A 15,494-nucleotide genomic window follows, 5' to 3' on the forward strand; every position below is an offset into this window, starting at 1 on the left:
TTTAAAGAATTCCTAGATATAGTGTGTACCCAATATTACAACTACAATGCTCATAATTGTGCAATTAAATAAAATGCAATCCAGAACCAATATCAACAAATACCATGGGATTACAGAGATTAAAATTATAGTTTTTACTAATCCCTGGGATGATGATAAATATAAACTCTGTTAACAATATATACCCTTACAACAATTGATTTCTTTTTTTATTAATCATAGTGATCTCCTCCTCCAATATAATCCCCACTAACTGAGGTGGAAAGAAATTGGCATCTTACCAAGAACCTTCTTTGTGGTAGTTAATTTAAGTGTCAATTTGTCTAGATCAGAGTGTCCAGATATTTGCTCAAACATTATTTTGCATTTTTCTGTGCAGGTGTATTTTTGAGAAGAGATTGACGTTTAAATTAGTGGAGTTTAAGTAAAGCAGATTACCCTCCTTAATATGGGTGGGCCATATCCAATTAGTTGAAGGCCTTAATACAACAAAGACCAACCTCCCCTGAGCAAGAAAGAATTCCACTAGCATACTGTCTTTGGACTCAAACTGCAACTCTTTTCTGAGTCTTAGATTTTGGATTTACCAAACCTCCACACTTAAGTGAATTAATTCTACCCCTCCAAAGATTTTATTTATTTATTTATTTATTTATTTATTTATTTATTTATGAAAGGAGCAGAGGTAGAGGGACAAGCAGACTCTGTGTTGAGTGTGGAACCCAAGGTGGAGCTCGCTTCCGTGACCCTGAGATCATGATGAGCTGAAATTACGAGTCCTGCTCTTGAACAACTGAGCCAACCAGGTGCCCCTGAACCAATTCTTTAAAATAAATTCCCCCCCTCTCTTCACACACATACAGATACACATGCATACACACACACACACACACACACACACACACACACACACCCATAGGTTCTGTTTCTCTGTAGAACCCTAATAAGCCCTCCTTGTCCCCACTAATCAATATATACAAGGAAGGTAATGCATACCACATATTTTTTGAGCCAAGATATGTCTAAAGATCAGAGAATACACCAGTTTGAAAATTATTCTCTAACCTAACCTCTTAAAAGGCAAGTGCAGTTGTATATAATATTCAGTGGAAGTGGGTTTCTACCGTTGCAATACTGGCTACTCATAGTAAACATCATAGCCATTGAACGTTAAATCAATTTTTATATAAAAAAATGGTCCTCTCCAACTCCCAATGTCCTCCGTGTTATTCCTTATGCTCCACAAGTAAGTGAATTGGGGGAAATCAGAAGGGGAGATGAACCATGAGAGACTGTGGACTCCGAGAAACAAACTGAGGGTTTTGGAGGGGAGGAGGGTGGGGAGTTGGGTGAGCCTGGTGGTGGGTATCAAGGAGGGCACTCATTGCATGGAGCAGTAGGTGTAGTGCATAAACCATGAATCTTGGAACACTGAAAAAAATAAAATTAAATCTAAAAAAATAAAAATAAAAAAGATTTTCAATGAGCTAACATTAAAAATATTTCATATTGCCACTGTAGTATGAGAAAATGTCAGACATCATCATATTCTCCTCTGAGAACAAAATAGGGGAAATATATATTTTGAATACATGAGAGAGAATTTGTCTCCTTTCCAACCCAAAAAGTAGAATTCTGATAAATTCTAACTTGGACATACTTTAAAAAATTTAAAAAATATATTTGATATCATAGAGAAGTCTAACCTCTCCTTGCATGTGAGTTTTTTTTACCCAAATTGATAACTACTTGTTTATAGCTGTTACAAAATTTTCCATACCCATCCAAACCATCATCAATAAAGACCTGGGAAATATTTGAGGAAAATTGCCACCCAATATTAATCCTTTGGAACCTCCTTTAAAAACATAAACAGCTCCTCTTATAGCAGATAGAGATGATAATGAGAAGCCCAATAGTGAAACTAAACTGTAGGTTACCAAGGAAAAATGTTCATAACAGCCATCTTGTTTCTGTAACTGGTCACATGGTTATAGCTGGTGTTTCTAAGCACCTTCTTCTATTACCTATTCCATACTCCCTTTTCCCTTTGTTGATCATAATTCTTTGCCTGGAGAGGTGTCCCAAAGATTTATTCTTGAAGGGTCTGGGTCATTAGTAGTCCTGCTTGAATTGGATTGTAGTTTTGCATTGACTTTAACCATAGGATATGGTTTTATTAAGAAGCTTTCTAAGGGATATCCATAAAAAGGGCCATTTTATCTATATGGTTATTAAATCTGCCTTGGCTGGGGTTACCTTTTGATGTGCATTACATGGGGCATAGTATCTTACATTCTTTGCCCATCCAGAGAGGTCTATCCACATAACAGTTCTGACTCCTTGTCACCAATTTTCCAATCATGTTTCTTCCAAGTCTTTGACTATGTAATTAAACCATTGACCATGTCCCATGAATATATGGATTTGTGGTATTTTAACTACATTCTCATGTAACTTACTTGTGTCTTCAGTGCATGGTTGATCCCAATCTTCTATATACGGCTTCTTTTTGATAATGTAATGCTGCTGAACATGGCCAAATTTATGGCTTGGTGGGGCAGTTAATAATGGGAAGCTTAGATTGCATGGTTACTTGGTGGCCTGTGGTTAAGTATTCTATCTCTACTAAGGCCCAGTGGAAAGCCAAAATCTGTTTCTCAAAAGGAAAGTTTTCACAGAAAATGTTAGGGTATTCCTCTAAAATCCTAAGGGCCAACAATGCTGTTTAGCTCTAGGTGCTTGCCAAAATCTCCAACCTGCCACTGACACTTCAAGCACCATCAGATTAATTGGCTTATATGGCTCAAGTAACAAACAGCTTTCATGGCAACCTGAATCTATTGTAGAGCCTTCTCTTGTTCTAGACCCCACCCAAAGTTAGCAGCTTTTCAGGTTACTTAGTAAGTGGGTTAGAGTAGCACACTCAAATGAAAAAAATATGTTGCTTTCAATTCTAAAGTGGTCCATTAGGCATTGTTCCTCTTTTTTGGGATGCAGTAGGAGCCAGATACAGTAACTTATGCTTTGCCTTAGAAATGATATCTCAATATGTTCTGTGTCACTAAATACCTAAAAATTTTACTGAGGTGTAAATCCCCTGAATTTTTGTCAGATTCATTTTCCACTCTCTGATGTGTCTTACCAATATGTCTAGAGTAGTTGCTACTTCTTGCTCACCAGATCCCATCAGCATAAGGTCATCAATGTAATGAACTTGTGTGATGTCTCGTGGAAGGGAAATGTGATCAAGTTCACTGTAGACTAAAATATAATATAGAGCTGGAGAATTAATATACTCCTGACTTAAGACAGTGAAGATGTATTGTTTGCCTTGTCAGTGAAAAGCAAACTACTTCTGGTCGTATTCACTAACACCCATCAAGAAGAAAGCATTTGCCAGATCAATAGCTGCATACCAGGTACCAGACAATGTGTTAATTGCCCAAGCAACAAAACCACATCTGGAATGGTAGATGCAATTGGAATCATCATCTGGTTAACTTCACAATAATTCTCTGTCACTTTCCAAGTTCCATCTGTTTTCTGCACAAGCTAAATAAGTAAGGTAATTGAGGAAGTGGAAGTTGAGGGAATCGCCACCCCTGCATCTTTGAAGTCCTTGATGGTGGTACTAATTTTACCATCTCTCCAGGAATGTGGTATTGTTGTTGGTTTACTATTTTCTTAGGTGGAGGCGTTTCTAGTAGCTTCTACTTGGCCTTTCCTTCTATAATAGCACTCAATCCACAACCAAGGAACCAATATGTGGATTCTTTTAGTCACTGAGTATTTTTATTCCAATTATACATTCTGGAATAGAGAAATAACCATAGCATGGGTTTGAAAACCCACTGGACCCACTGTGAGATGAACCCAAGCTAAAAACTACATTGATTATCTGGCACCCATAAGCTCCTGCTCTGATTTGTGGGCCACAATGATGGTTCAGGTCTCCTTGAATTAGTACCAGTTCAGAGACACTGTCCAGTAATCCTCTAAATGTTTGATTACTTTTTCCCCAATTCATAATCACCTGGTCAATGGCTATAGGTTCTTTTAAGGAAGGTTGGGAGAAAAATTAACAATAATTTTTTTTTTGCAATATAGCAGGGTCCTTCCTTAAAATTATATGCCTCTCATCATTCAAAGGGTTCTGGATCTGTCAATTGACTCAAGTCTGGGAATTGACTGAAAGACAATGAGTCTCCATTTTGGTGATTCAAATTAGACATTGTTCACTCAAATTAGAACTCTCCTACCGATACAGATCAAGCAAGAATTTAATAGATTTCTCATCTATTTCTTTTCCAGGGATGTGGTAATCAACTAAAAAATGCCAAAGGTCTCTACAAATTAGACTATTCAGATAAATGCTTCCACTCTACTCTCTATTACAGCAATCAAGCTCACCTTGTCTTTGGTGTAAGTCTCACTATTTGGCTCCTGCAACTCTGGGATCCAATTATCCTCATTGCATTTAAATATTCCAGTTCAGTTGCAGAAGTTCACATTATAACTTTCGAACTACAGGAGACTGAACACAGAGTTCTTCAAGGATGCTAGGATTACCCTTACAAATTTATTTCTCACAGTCATGGTGAAAAGTAGATTCTCCAGGGTAGGTGAACAGATTTTAAATGATAAATTCACTCTAACATTCCAATCTTCCCAAGCCTTTGGATCTATATCTTTTTTTTTTATTTTATTTTTTATAAACATATATTTTTTCCCCAGGGGTACAGGTCTGTGAATCGCCAGGTTTACACACTTCACAGCACTCACCATAGCACATACCCTCCCCAATGTCCATAACCCCAACCCCCCTCTCCCAACCCCCCTCCCCCCAGCAACCCTCAGTTTGTTTTGTGAGATTAAGAGTCACTTATGGTTTGTCTCCCTCCCAAACCCATCTTGCTTCATTTACTCTTCTCCTCCCCCCTTAACCCCCCATGTTGCATCTCCTCTCCCTCATATCAGGGAGATCATATGATAGTTGTCTTTCTCCGATTGACTTATTTCGCTAAGCATGATACCCTCTAGTTCCATCCACGTCGTCGCAAATGGCAAGATTTCATTTCTTTTGATGGCTGCATAGTATTCCATTGTGTATATATACCACATCTTCTTTATCCATTCGTCTGTTGATGGACATCTAGGTTCTTTCCATAGTTTGGCTATTGTAGACATTGCTGCTATAAACATTCGGGTGCACGTGCCCCTTCGGATCACTACGTTTGTATCTTTAGGGTAAATACCCAGCAGTGCAATTGCTGGGTCATAGGGTAGCTCTATTTTCAACATTTTGAGGAACCTCCATGCTGTTTTCCAGAGTGGTTGCACCAGCTTGCATTCCCACCAACAGTGTAGGAGGGTTCCCCTTTCTCTGCATCCTCGCCAGCATCTGTCGTTTCCTGACTTGTTAATTTTAGCCATTCTGACTGGTGTGAGGTGGTATCTCATTGTGGTTTTGATTTGTATTTCCCTGATGCCGAGTGATGTGGAGCACTTTTTCATGTGTCTGTTGGCCATCTGGATGTCTTCTTTGCAGAAATGTCTGTTCATGTCTTCTGCCCATTTCTTGATTGGATTATTTGTTCTTTGGGTGTTGAGTTTGCTAAGTTCTTTATAGATTCTGGACACTAGCCCTTTATCTGATATGTCGTTTGCAAATATCTTCTCCCATTCTGTCAGTTGTCTTTTGGTTTTGTTAACTGTTTCCTTTGCTGTGCAAAAGCTTTTGATCTTGATAAAATCCCAATAGTTCATTTTTGCCCTTGCTTCCCTTGCTTTTGGCGATGTTCCTAGGAAGATGTTGCTGCGGCTGAGGTCGAAGAGGTTGCTGCCTGTGTTCTCCTCAAGGATTTTGATGGATTCCTTTCTCACATTGAGGTCCTTCATCCATTTTGAGTCTTTTTTCGTGTGCAGTGTAAGGAGATGATCCAATTTCATTTTTATGCATGTGGCTGTCCAATTTTCCCAACACCATTTATTGAAGAGGCTGTCTTTTTTCCATTGGACATTCTTTTCTGCTTTGTCGAAGATTAGTTGACCATAGAGTTGAGGGTCTATTTCTGGGCTCTCTATTCTGTTCCATTGATCTATGTGTCTGTTTTTGTGCCAGTACCATGCTGTCTTGATGATGACAGCTTTGTAATAGAGCTTGAAGTCCGGAATTGTGATGCCACCAACTTTGGCTTTCTTTTTCAATATTCCTTTGGCTACTCGCGGTCTTTTCTGGTTCCATATAAATTTTAGGATTATTTGTTCCATTTCCTTGAAAAAAATGGTTGGTACTTTGATAGGAATTGCATTAAATGTGTAGATTGCTTTAGGTAGCATAGACATTTTCACAATATTTATTCTTCCAATCCAGGAGCATGGAACATTTTTCCATTTCTTTGTGTCTTCCTCAATTTCTTTCATGAGTACTTTATAGTTTTCTGTGTATAGATTCTTAGTCTCTTTGGTTAGGTTTATTCCTAGGTATCTTATAGTTTTGGGTGCAATTGTAAATGGGATTGACTCCGTAATTTCTCTTTCTTCTGTCTTGTTGTTGGTGTAGAGAAATGCGACTGATTTCTGTGCATTGATATCATATCCTGACACTTTACTGAATTCCTGTACAAGTTCTAGCAGTTTTGGAGTGGAGTCTTTCGGGTTTTCCACATATAGTATCATATCATCTGTGAAGAGTGATAGTTTGACTTCTTCTTTGCCGATTTGGATGCCTTTAATTTCTTTTTGTTGTCTGATTGCTGAGGCTAGGACTTCTAGTACTATGTTGAATAGCAGTGGTGATAACGGACATCCCTGCCATGTTCCTGACCTTAGAGGAAAAGCTTTCAGTTTTTCTCCATTGAGAATGATATTTGCAATGGGTTTTTCATAGACGGCTTTGATAATATTGAGGTATGTGCCCTCTATCCCCACACTTTGAAGAGTTTTGATCAGGAAGGGATGCTGTACTTTGTCAAATGCTTTTTCAGCATCTATTGAGAGTATCATATGGTTCTTGTTCTTTCTTTTATTAATGTGTTGTATCACATTGATTGATTTGCGGATGTTGAACCAACCTTGCAGCCCTGGAATAAATCCCACTTGGTCATGGTGAATAATCCTTTTAATGTACTGTTGAATCCTATTGGCCAGTATTTTGGTGAGAATTTTTGCATCTGTGTTCATCAAGGATATTGGTCTGTAGTTCTTTGGGATCAAGGTGATGCTGGCCTCATAAAATGAGTTTGGAAGTTTTCCTTCCATTTCTATTTTTTTGGAACAGTTTGAGGAGAATAGGAATTAGTTCTTCTTTAAATGTTTGGTAGAATTCCCCCAGGAAGCCGTCTGGCCCTGGGCTTTTGTTTGGAGATTTTTGATGACTGTTTCAATCTCCTTCCTGGTTATGGGTCTGTTCAGGCTTTCTATTTCTTCCTGGTTCAGTTGTGGTAGTTTATATGTCTCTAGGAATGCATCCATTTCTTCCAGATTGTCAAATTTGTTGGCATAGAGTTGCTCATAATATGTTCTTATAATTGTCTGTATTTCTTTGGTGTTAGTTGTGATCTCTCTTCTTTCATTCATGATTTTATTTATTTGGGTCCTTTCTCTTTTCTTTTTGATAAGTCTGGCCAGGGGTTTATCAATCTTATTAATTCTTTCAAAGAACCAGCTCCTAGTTTCGTTGATTTGTTCTATTGTTTTTTTGGTTGCTATTTCATTGATTTCTGCTCTGATCTTTCTCTGATTTCTCTTCTCCTGCTGGGTTTAGGGTTTCTTTCTTGTTCTTTCTCCAGCTCCTTTAGGTGTAGGGTTAGGTTGTGTACCTGAGACCTTTCTTGTTTCTTGAGAAAGGCTTGTACCGCTATATATTTTCCTCTCAGGACTGCCTTTGTTGTGTCCCACAGATTTTGAACCGTTGTATTTTCATTATCATTTGTTTCCATGAATTTTTTCAATTCTCCTTTAATTTCCTGGTTGACCCATTCATTCTTTAGAAGGATGCTGTTTAGTCTCCATGTATTTGGGTTCTTTCCAAATTTCCTCTTGTGATTGAGTTCTAGCTTCAGAGCATTGTGGTCTGAAAATATGCAGGGAATGATCCCAATCTTTTGATACCAGTTGAGACCTGATTTAGGACCCAGGATGTGATCTATTCTGGAGAATGTTCCATGTGCACTAGAGAAGAATGTGTATTCTGTTGCTTTGGGATGAAATGTTCTGAATATATCTGTGATGTCCATCTGGTCCAGTGTGTCATTTAAGGCCTTTATTTCCTTGTTGATCTTTTGCTTGGATGATCTGTCCATTTCAGTGAGGGGAGTGTTAAAGTCCCCTACTATTATTGTATTATTGTCGATATGTTTCTTTGATTTTGTTATTAATTGGTTTATATAGTTGGCTGCTCCCACGTTAGGGGCATAGATATTTACAATTGTTAGATCTTCTTGTTGGACAGATCCTTTGAGTATGATATGGTGTCCTTCCTCATCTCTTATTATAGTCTTTGGCTTAAAATCTAATTGATCTGATATAAGGATTGCCACTCCTGCTTTCTTCTGATGTCCATTAGCATGGTAAATTCTTTTCCACCCCCTCACTTTAAATCTGAAGGTGTCTTCGGGTTTAAAATGAGTTTCTTGTAGGCAACATATAGATGGGTTTTGTTTTTTTATCCATTCTGATACCCTGTGTCTTTTGATTGGGGCATTTAGCCCATTCACATTCAGGGTAACTATTGAGAGATATGAATTTAGTGCCATTGTATTGCCTGTGAGGTGACTGTTATTGTATATTGTTTCTGTTCCTTTCTGATCTACTACTTTTAGGCTCTCTCTTTGCTTAGAGGACCCCTTTCAATATTTCCTGTAGAGCTGGCTTGGTGTTTGCAAATTCTTTCAGTTTTTGTTTGTCCTGGAAGCTTTTAATCTCTCCTTCTATTTTCAATGATAGCCTAGCTGGATATAGTATTCTTGGCTGCATGTTTTTCTCATTTAGTACTCTGAATATATCATGCCAGCTCTTTCTGGCCTGCCAGGTCTCTGTGGATAAGTCTGCTGACAATCTAATATTTTTACCATTGTATGTTACAGACTTCTTTTCCCGGGCTGCTCTCAGGATTTTCTCTTTGTCACTAAGACTTGTAAATTTTACTATTAGGTGACGGGGTGTGGACCTATTCTTATTGATTTTGAGGGGGGGGGGTTCTCTGAACCTCCTGGATTTTGATGCTTGTTCCCTTTGCCATATTGGGGAAATTCTCTCCAATAATTCTCTCCAATATACCTTCTGCTCCCCTCTCTCTTTCTTCTTCTTCTGGAATCCCAATTATTCTAATGTTGTTTCATCTTATGGTGTCACTTATCTCTCGAATTCTGCCCTCATGGTCCAGTAGCTGTTTGTCCCTCTTTTGCTCAGTTTCTTTATTCTCTGTCATTTGGTCTTCTATATCACTAATTCTTTCTTCTGCCTCATTTATCCTAGCAGTGAGAGCCTCCATTTTTTATTGCACCTCATTAATAGCTTTTTTGATTTCAACTTGATTAGATTTTAGTTCTTTTATTTCTCCAGAAAGGGCTTTTATATCTCCCGAGAGGGTTTCTCTAATATCTTCCATGCCTTTTTTGAGCCCGGCTAGAACCTTGAGAATTGTCATTCTGAACTCTAGATCTGACATATTACCAATGTCTGTATTGATTAGGTCCCTAGCCTTTGGTACTGCCTCTTGTTCTTTTTTTTGTGGTGAATTTTTCCGCCTTGTCATTTTGTCCAGATAAGAGTATATGAAGGAACAAGTAAAATACTAAAAGGGTGGCAACAACCCCAGGAAAATATGCTTTAGCCAAATCAGAAGAGATCCCAAATCGTGAGGGGGGAGGGGAAGTTGATAAAAAGAGGTTCAGAAAGAAAAAAGAAAAAGAAAAAGAAAAAAGAAACAAATAATAAAAGAAAACCAATAATGAAAAAATATAAAAAGAAAAAATATATATATATTAGATAAACTAGTTAAAAAACGTTAAAAAAGAAAAGGGTAAAAGTTAAAAAAGTTTAGCAGAAGAAGAGAAAAAAATTGAAAAAGAAAAAAAAGTTAAATTAACTGCAAGGCTAAAGAATCATGGGGAGAAAGCCATGAGTTCCGTGCTTTGCTTTCTCTTCCTCTGGAATTCCGCTGCTCTCCTTGGTATTGAAACTGCACTCCTCGTAAGTGAACTTGGTCCTGGCTGGGTTTCTTGTTGATCTTCTGGGGGAGGGGCCTGTTGTAGTGATTCTCAAGTGTCTTTGCCCCAGGCGGAGTTGCACCGCCCTTACCAGGGGCCGGGCTGAGTAATCCGCTGGGGTTTGCTTTCGGGAGCTTTTGTTCCCTGAGCGCTTTCCGTAGAGTTCCGGAGGACGGGAATGAAGATGGCGGCCTCCCGGTCTCCGGCCTGGAGGAGCCGAGAGCCCGGGGCCCCACTCCTCAGTGCGCCCTCAGAGAACAGCGCCCAATTACTCCCGTCACCCTGGCCTCCGGCCGCGCTCCGAGCTCACCGAGCCTGCGACCGGTTCAAGGTAACCCCGAGCTGAGAGTCACTCCTCGGCTCTGTCTCTGTAGCCGGCTTCCCCGTTCTAATACCTGCAAGCTCTGCGACTCTCAGACACCCCCGATCCTTCTGTGACCCTGCGGGACCTGAGGCCACACTGACCCCGCGTGGGCTTCATCCCGGTTAAGCCTCTGGAGCGATGTCACTCAGCGGAACAGACTTTTAAAAGTCCTGATTTTTGTGCTCCGTTGCTGCGCCGCTTGCCGGGAGCCGGCCCCTCCCCCCGCGGTCTATCTTCCTGTCGCTTTGGATTCACTTCTCCGCCAGTCCTACCTTTCAGAAAGTGGTTGATTTTCTGTTTCTAGAATTGCTGTTCTTCTTCTCTTTGATCTCCCGTTGGATTTGTAGGTGTTTGCAATCTTTAGATAAGCTATCTAGCTGATCTCCTGCAACCTGAAGTAGTCTCAGCCTGCTACTTCTCCGCCATCTTGACTCCTCTCTTATATCTTGATAATATAACAGGGCTATTATATATCCCTGGCGCTATATATATATATATATACATATATATATATATACATATATAAAATAGTTATATATATTATACATATAACTATATTTATTATAGTTATACTATAATATATATATGTAGTATAACAGGGCCATTATATATCCCTGGCATTTCAACTTCACTTAGTATGTCACTTTTTGGTCCATTTTCAGCTACCCGAGCAACCACACTGTTAGAGTCCTTTCTAACAACTTGAACTGTATCATCAAATCCATAATCTTTGTGTGAGTTCATATCAATCAATTTAGCCTGATTTAACTTCATATTCCTTCCACCATTACTCAGCTCCATTCCCATATATATTCTCTATATTTCTGTCTGTATAAATTGGAAAAATCATGTACCTGATTTTCTGTGTAGCACACCTTCTAGTGGTTCACCTGCAAGGTTTGCTGGGACTTGAGCCTAGGAATATATCTAGGAGCAAAGAAGAGTTGCAGTATATATCCTGAGGGGAGCCAGCAGTGCTTTGCAAGGAAAACTACCTTAAGAGAGGCCATTACAGATTATTTTGGGCAAAGCATAGTTAAACTTCTCAGGCAGGGGTGGAAAGGTTGGCAAAGAAAACTCAGTAGAATTTAGGGGTGTGACATCCCCAGCTTCATTAGAATTTACCATAGGTCCCCACTCTAATGTTTAGGATCTTATTCTTTCCTAATCAATGCTTTTGAACACAACTTATTTTATCCCCCATTTCTCATCCCATACATTTCTTTTTTTTTTTTTTTTTTTTTTTAAAGATTTTATTCATTTATTTGACAGACAGAGACACAGCGAGAGAGGGAACACAAGCAGGGGGAGTGGGAGAGGGAAAGCAGGCTCCCCGCTGAGCAGGGAGCCCGATGTGGGGCTCGATCCCAGGACGCCGGGATCATGACCTGAGCCGAAGGCAGACACTTAAGGACTGAGCCACCCAGGCATCCCTCATCCCATACATTTCTTAACCATACTTTTTTCCTGGATTTTGATTTGAAAATATACTACCATTCATGATTTTCCCCAGCACTTTTTTTCTACTAGCAGAAAAGAAATCTTGTGTTGTATGGTGGGATTTGAGGATACAATGTCCATCTCCAATCCTTGTCTCCAAGCACCAACTGTGGAATTTCACTGGCCAAGTGCTCAGAGGATTGGTGTCTATGACCAAGCCTTTTCTTTTTCTATGATAAACTTCCTTTTAGTGGCTTGTCTGAAACACACACTTTGGTGGGGGGGAACAAAAGCCATTTTTCTCAACCAATAGACTATAGTTAGTACAGTGAAATTACAGTTTACACTGAGGTTTTAAATGGGTTTAAACATTTTAGGGAAAATTACATACATACAAAATGTTACGTAAAATCACATACAGCCAAAATTATCCCTGAAATGCATTTGTAAACGCTCCATGTGAAGGAACTACATAATGTCTATCAATAAGGCCAGCATTGGAACTGATCCCTATTTCTTCAATTGGGCACCAGATTAAGTAGCTGGCTTATGTTTAGGGTCTCCATTGAATGAAAAATATGTGTTTAAACACTAGAACACACTCTCACACTGTGAGAAGCACACAGAAACTGAGATCACTTAAGTGAAGAGCAAATTCAAGTCTCTCAACTCTCATTCACTCAAAGACTTAGATTCACTGAGTGGAATAGTAGATGGATTCACCCCATTATTCATATTATTTCCTACATGTGTATATGATGTGACCCCACAACCCAGAGGAGGTCACATGCCCCCAAATGGGAGTGTTTGGAGATAAAGTCAGAAAATGCCTCTCAAACTGAAATTATCAAGAATTAACAGAAGAGGGCCCAGCAGAGTGGAAGTCACTCTGTGAGGCAGTGGTGATGGCAGTGGTGAGAGGATGAACAACAAGTTCAGTGCACTGAAAGATGATGACAGTGGGGACCATGATCTGAATGAGGTAAACATCACAGAGAAGGAAAAAAACAGAAAGAGACATGAGTCAGGGCAGCAGTAAGACGAAGGCTGTTGCCCCTGGACCAGCAGAGCATCTCCTGCAGTACAGCAATACTTTCTGATATGCCAGAAGAACCCAGGATGTCTCACCAGCTCACAGAGTTGTGAATAGAATATCAAACAGATTGGCACCCTTTGCCTTTGCAGAGCAGTTCTGGAGGTTTTACGGTCACATGGTAGGTCCTGGGGACCTGACAGGCCACAAGGACTTTCATTTCTTCAAGGAAGGAAATAAATCTATTTGGGAAGATGATGCAAAAAAAAAATGGTGGCAAGTGGATTATCTGGTTCCAGAAAGGCTTGGCATCTCATTGCTGTGAGAATCTTATCCTGGACATGCTGGAGGAACAGTTCATGGTTGGGGAGGAGATCTGTGGGGCTGTGGTCTCTGTCCAGTTTCAGAAGGACATTATTTCAATATAGAGTAAGACTGTCAGTGACCAAGCAACAACAGTCCAAATCTAGGAAGTGATTTGGCGAGTGCTTAACCTACCTCTCAACACCATTATGGAGTACAAAACCCACACTGGCAGCATCAAAATGTCAGGCAGGCTGGGCCCCCAAAGGGTCCTTTTTCAAAACCTCTGTAAGCTACAGTTGAATGTGCCATGACCTTCTCCCTCTCTGGATGGCACCATCATTGAAGCTGGCAACATCAGAGTCTCTTGTTCTGTTGGTGTGCTAACTGGAAGATCCCTCTGTCCTGGACAAGAGGAATTTTTCTTTAAAGATTTATTTATTTACTTGAGAGAGAGAGAAAGAACATGCACAACCATGAGGGGCAGAAGGAGAAGGAGAGAGAATCTTAAGCAGTTTCAGTGCTGAGCATGGATCTCAAGGCAGAGCTCGATCTCAAGACCTTGATATCACAACCTGAGTGGAAACTAAGTGCTTAACCAACTGTACCACCCAGGTGCCCTGCATTTTATATTTTAAGAACAGGCTGACAAGAAGCAGCCACAACAGCTGAGATCACTTAATAAATGGTACTAAACTAGAAAAAAAATGACAAGAGAGGAAGATTGGCAAAAAGTAGAAAACCTGGAGAGAATGTGTGCTTATAATATTTGAGGGCTTCCCACATTTCCATAAAGTATACTACATATCTTCTAAACATAATCAAGGATACCAGGAGCCTTACAAGTTCAATTAGGCTTATTCTGAAGTAGAAATTACTTCAGAATGGGATTCATTGGGGGTGGAGTGGGGTGTCTTGGATTCAACTGTAACAAGACTGAGGTAATTGTTGTGTTGTCATAACAAAAGGGAAGTTTACATATTATCTTCAAAAAGTAGTAACCAAACCCAAGAATTTGTCAGTGTCGGTGTCAGTTAGCTCTATATAGGGAGGAGAGTTCTGTACGTGGCAGACCCAAATCTTGGTTCCTATTAAGGTATATTCCACTATGGAGTGGCTCCTTTGTGGCTTTGAAGGAACTATCTGCAAAGATTAGTCTGTCTTTTTTGCTCAGAGTCCCATTGCATCCAGCCTCTTCTGATTACAATAATAGCTAACATTTTTAAAATAATGATTTCTATGTGACAGGCCTAATCATATTTTTATTTGACTCAACACACTGAAGAGGCTTCTAGTCACTTTATTTCACTACTTGAAATTTCTCTTGTGTTTAGATCTGTCTTCTTTACTCTTAGGGGACTAAAAGCTGAGAGAAGTTTCTAAGGAAATAGAGCCTTTTATAGCTTGTTTCAGATGTATATTCTCTGGTTCTGTAATAAAACTGCTTCACCATACCTAGTAATAAATCTAACCAAAGAGGTGAAAGACCTGTACTCTGAAAACCATAAAACACTAATGAAGGAAATTGAAGATGACACAAAGAAGTAGAAACATATTCCATACTCATGGATTGGAAGAAAAATATTGTTAAAATGTCTATACTACCCAAAGCAATCTACACATTTAATGCTTCCTTATCAAAATACCAACAGCATTTTTCACAGAGCTAGATGAAACAAACCTAAAATTTGTATGGAACCGCAAAAGACCCTGAATAGCCAAAGCAAACTTGATAAGAGAAAAACAAAGCTGGAGGCATCACCATTCTGGACTTCAAGTGATTTTACAAAGCCATAGTGATCAAAACCAGTATGGTACTGACACAGAAATAGACACATAGATCAATGGAACAAAATAGAAAGCCCAGAAATGAACCGACAACTATTTGGCCAATCAATCTTCAACAAAGCAGGAACGAATATCCGATGGGAAAAAGACAGTCTCATCAACAAATGGTGTTGGGAAAACAGGACAGCAACATGCAAAATAAAAAAACTGGGCCTCTTCATTATAACATAAACAAAAATAAATTCAAAATGGACTGAAGACCTAAATGTGAGACAGGAAACCATTAAACTCCTAAAGGAGAACACTGACAGTAACATTTTTGACATCTGACATAGCAATGTTTTTCTAGATA

At 39.3% G+C, this 15,494-nt stretch overlaps 1 pseudogene; it reads left to right on the top strand.

Annotated features, from left to right (window-relative positions):
- Positions 1–12,919: 12,919 nt before the first annotated feature.
- LOC116861201 lies at positions 12,920–13,668 on the top strand (annotated as a pseudogene).
- Positions 13,669–15,494: the final 1,826 nt, after the last annotated feature.

Source organism: Lontra canadensis, unplaced genomic scaffold, assembly GCF_010015895.1.
Source record: "Lontra canadensis isolate GAN:19392208 unplaced genomic scaffold, GSC_riverotter_1.0 scaffold192, whole genome shotgun sequence".
Classification (NCBI taxonomy): domain Eukaryota; kingdom Metazoa; phylum Chordata; class Mammalia; order Carnivora; family Mustelidae; genus Lontra; species Lontra canadensis.